Below are 5,234 nucleotides of genomic sequence, written 5' to 3'. Positions count from 1 at the left end.
AGAATGCAAATCTATCCACTCTTATCACCTTGTACAAAGCTCAAGTTGAAGTGGATCTCCACATAAAACCAGATACACTGAAACTTATAGAGGTGAAAATGGAGAACAGCCTCGAACATATGGGCACCAGGGAAAAATTCCTGAATTGAACACCAATGGCTTGTACTGTAAGTTCAAGAATCGACAAGTGGGATCTCATAAAATTGCAAAGCTTCTGTAAGGCAAAGGACACTGTCAATAAGGTAAAAGGCAAGCAACAGATTCAAAAGATCTTTACCAATCTTACATCTGATAGAAGGCTAATGTCCAATATATTCAAAGAACTCAAGAAGTGTGACTCCAGAGACCCAAATAACCCTATTTAAAAATGGGGTACAGAGATAAACAAAGAATTCTCAACTGAGGAATACCAAATGGCCAAGAAGCACCTAAAGAAATGCTCAACATCCTTAGTCATCAGAGAAGTGCAAATCAAAACAATTCTTAGATTCTACCTCACACCAGTCAGAATGGCTAAGATCAAAAACTCAGGTGACAGAAGATGCTGGTGAAGATGTGGAGAAAGAGGAATATTCATTCATTGCTGATGGTATTGCAAAAATTTTTAAGTGGTGGGGAGGAGCAGGAAAATTGGGAAATTTTGTTATACTTAAAAAAGCTAGCTTTAGCATTTGTTTTCCTTTCTCTGTAGGCATAGAAAGTTCAGGGTTTAACTGAAGTTCTGACTGGATCTGTCTGAAAGACTGAATGAACTGAGATCATTGGAAACAAGCAGCTATTCCTGAAGCTGTCCTGTCAGCAAGTCTATGGAAACAACATCACATGAGGCAGGGAGCTTGAACAGCATGCCATTTCTGCATCCCTGAGGATGACTCTTGTCAAAGCTGCATCTCAGTGTCTCGTTCTGTAATATATGAATCTGTCCTGTTCGTTCTTCTTGAATTTTTCTTTCCTGTCTATAGCCAAGATATTCCAGGGGTCTTCCCCTCTCATATTTCATATATTACTTTGGAAGGGGTCCACAGCCTTTTCTCCTTTCCTGTTAACAAAAATACAGAGCCTCTCTCCCAATATAACATGTCCTTGGTCCAGCAACCCAAAATTGATTGGTTCAATTTGGCAGCCTCCTTATGCTTAGGGCCTGCTCTACTTTGACCCCTCTCCCAGAATATTAGTGATGTAATTAATACCACCAAACTTATAACAACCTTCATTTTGATAATTAAAACAACTCAAAGTTATTAAAACAATTTTAAACAATATTATTATGTGTTGAGATAGGATTTCTCTCTATCTCCATGCCTTTATTTCCTCCATTTGAGACCAAAGGTCTAAGTTTCTTTATTTTCCCATAGGTACTTAAAAACACTTGAAGCAATTACCACTATTTCTCCCTTCTATACTTAAAACAATGCCATTTTCTTTTATTCCTCCCTTCTAAAGAGATTAGTACCTATGAGTTTATAATTATGTCCCCCTTATCTTTATATAATTTGGAATAATGCCAGGAGCCAAAAAGGAGAAGCCAAACACTAGCAAGTGATCTTCCATTTGCTATTGCAGGCAAAGATAATTTCAGTTTAGGAAAGATTTTTGCTTTTAATATGCTTTTCCCATTATTATTAAATATATGTGTATAATAGTCATTCTGTGTTAGCCTGTACTTTTGAGCAAATCTCTGCAGAACAATGAAAATGTACTGTATTGTAGTGAGGCTATATAGACAAATAGATGATTTCTCAATTCATCTTTTTTTTTAAAACTTTTTCCAATATTTATTACGTATTTTCTTCATTTACATTTCAAATGCTATCCCGAAAGTCCCCTATTCCCTCCTCCCACCCTGCTCCCCTACCCACCCACTCCCACTTCTTGGCCCTGGTGTTCCCTTGTACTGGGGCATATAAAGTTTGCAAGACCAAAGGGCCTCTCTTCCCGATGATGGCTGACTAGGCCATCTTCTGCTACATATGTAGCTAAAGACCTGAGCTCTGGGGGTACTGGTTAGTTCATATTGTTTTTCCACCTATAGGGTTGCAGATCCCTTCAGCTCCTTGGGTACTTTCTCTAGCTCCTCCATTGGGGGCCCTGTGTTCCATCCAATAGCTGACTGTGAACATCTACTTCTGTGTTTTCCAGGTACTGGCATAACCTCACAAGAGACAGCTATATCAAGGTCCTTTCAGCAAAATCTTGCTGGCATAAGCAATAGTGTCTGGGTTTGGTGGCTGATTATGGGATGGATCCCCAGGTGAGGCAGTCTCTTAATTGTACATCCTTTCGTCTCAACTCCAAACTTTGTCTCTGTAACTCCTTCCATGGGTATTTTGTTCCCAATTCTAAGAAAGGGAGAAGTATCCACACTTTGGTCAGAATTTCTAACATTATAGTAATTATTAAGCTCTTTTATAATAAGACTGCTATTAAATCATTTATGATAGTCAAAACTGCAATGAGAACTCTGCCAGTTTTTAAGTGTTATGAGTTAATTGCTTTTGAGATAGCAAGGGGCATCTACTACTTAGAGCATATGTCTAGACGTTATAAAAGCATTAACCAAAGGCCACAAGAAGGGAACTACTATAGGTACAAGGACAGAAGATATAATATTGACTGAGTATATCTATACAAAACTTCACTAATACTTTAGTCACAAAAATTATATTTTTTAACTCTCTATGAACCTGTTGATCTGGTAACAGATGATGAAAGTTTAGCCAGATAATTGCTCCTAAGGGATATGGATGTAAACACTCTCTGTTGTAAACTTATTTGGTTTATGATTTGAATGTATGTGTAAGCTTGTGGTGAACTTTTTACCATGTGATTATGCATTCTGATAGATGTATAAGTGCTGAGGACAAAGAGAGGAGACAGAACTTAATAGACCTTTTTAGACAGAACTGAAATCAAGAAGAAAAGAAGGCATTGGGAGTAAAAGTATCAGAGCAGGGGGAGAGAGCAAGATTAGAAGGGTAATGCAGAACAGAATAACTTATAAACTATAAGGCAGCTTAAAAAATTAAGAGAGAAATATGCAGAACGCAGAGGAAAAGAGGAAAGAGAAGCTGCAGAGAGAGATGAAGGAGCAGACAGGCTTCTCCTTAACATGGGATAGAGCAGATCTTTTCTTAACTGCAAGGCAAGGTTTGTTCTACTAAAAAGAACACAAATTTCTTCTTACAGACTTGGTTTTAATACATTTAGCAGTGGTAAGGTAGTAACTTTTTCTTTCTCAATGCAATAAAGATTGGAGCTCCTTTTTCATCCAGAATGAGTGAGTTCTTTTTGCATCGTAGCTCGGTCTTTTGCTCCGTGTGTGTGTGTGTCTGTGTGTGTGTGTGTGTGTGTGTGTGTGTCTGTGTAATTATGAGATGTATGAAAGCTGGTCCCAAGTTGTTTGAAAGGAAATATGATAATGTGTATGTATGAATCTATATATGAATTTATGTTAGTTTAACCCATATTTGCTTGTGTAAAAGCTTTTTCTTCTGCAAGCATGGTTATCTTCTCCTGATTCAATAGAAGTTTATTTCTCAAAACATGCCTATAGTCTGACAACTGAGAGGCAATTGGACAAGAGGAAAAATAGTCTAAAAATTAATCCATTACTTAATCCGCTGCTGTTTTAAGGTGAGGTGTTAATGCCAGAGACTGCAGCTTCTGGCTCCAGGAGAACTCAGACAGGTCAGCTAGTCCAGCAAAGTGATTTAGAGTTAAGCTAGGTAAACATTTTATTATTCACAGCAACCTTAAATATTCCTTAAGACAAAGAGATATTTAACCCCCTCCCCCCCAATACACTGATGCTCTCTCCCCTCTGCTTCCTCAAGAAGAAACATCAAAAAAGAACTGCGAAGGCTGGCCCCTGAGAAAGTAATATCCTTTCCTGTGTATTTAACTTCAGTTAAATTCCCTTCTATTTTCTTCTATTTTCAGTCTAATTTATGAAGGAACGTCATGCTAAGCTATCTTATAATGCCTGTTTTCCAAGAATCTGGTTGCTTGAAAAGCCTTGACTTCTTAAATTTCCATCAAATTCTCCATTCACATCTTATTTAAGCCTGTTCTCTGTGGTATGCCTCATCCCAACAGGATAATCCTTATCTCTGTGGCCTGCTTTATCCCAGCAGGAGCCAAAAACTCCATTGGGTTGGGGAGAACCTCTTAGCTGTCACCACTGATTGGGGATCTCCAATTAAATTTTAAAAGTGAGTTCTTGCCCGACATTTGGTGCCATCTATCAAAATAATTATTTAATTAATAAAATCTAATGGCAGGTTTGCTACCAGCCTCAATGGTCTACATTCAAGAATGAAAGACATACACACAGCCTTTATATTGTAATATGCCTTATAAAGCACAATATCTGAGCCACTGCCTAACGTTTGGGTTGTTAATCTACCTCCTACCAATAATCCTGTTTTTACTTACTAAATTCTATGTTCTATCTTGGCTGTTCTAGTTCCAGTTGGGCAGCCCTCTGGGCGACTCTCTCCCAGATCCTTCACATGGTAGCTGTCTTAGTCAGGGTTTCTATTCCTGGACAAAACATCATGACCAAGAAGCAAGTTGGAGAGAAAAGGGTTTATTCGGCTTACACTTCCACATTCCACATTGCTGTTCATCACTGAAGGAAGTCAGGACTGGAACTCAAGCAAGTCAGGAAGTAAGAGCTGATGTAGAGGCCATGGAGGGATGTTCTTTACTGGCTTGCTTGCTCTGGCTTGCTCAGCCTGCTCTCTTATAGAACCAAGATTACCAGCCCAGAGATGGTCCCACCCACAAGGGGCCTTTCCCCCTTGATCACTAATTGAGAAAATGCCTTACAGTTGGCTCTCATGGAGACATTTCCTCAACTGAAGCTCCTTTTTCTGTGATAACTCCACCTGTGTCAAGTTGACACAAAACTAGCCAATACAGTAGCTATGCCTCTCTGTTTTCCACTCTTCTCCTCCACACTCTCCTGGCATGGCATATCTTCTCCCCTCTCTACTCTCAGTCCCAATCCCAGGAAGTCCTAAAATCACACCTTTGTCTGTCTTCCCCAGCTATTTGCTGTTGACATCTTTATTTACCAATCAGAAGCAACTGGGGGCAGGTTCCCAGTTTCTATGTTCAGATACTCACCTGTAAGCAGATTTTTGGGGACCATAATTAGCATTTGTTATTGAAAGAGGAAAAACTGAACTTTTCCTGAACTCTCTTACCCCTCCCATCCAGAGACTGTTCCC

Source organism: Mus caroli, chromosome 17 (assembly GCF_900094665.2).
Source record: "Mus caroli chromosome 17, CAROLI_EIJ_v1.1, whole genome shotgun sequence".
Taxonomy (NCBI): Eukaryota; Metazoa; Chordata; class Mammalia; order Rodentia; family Muridae; genus Mus; species Mus caroli.
This window is presented reverse-complemented; position numbering follows the sequence as displayed.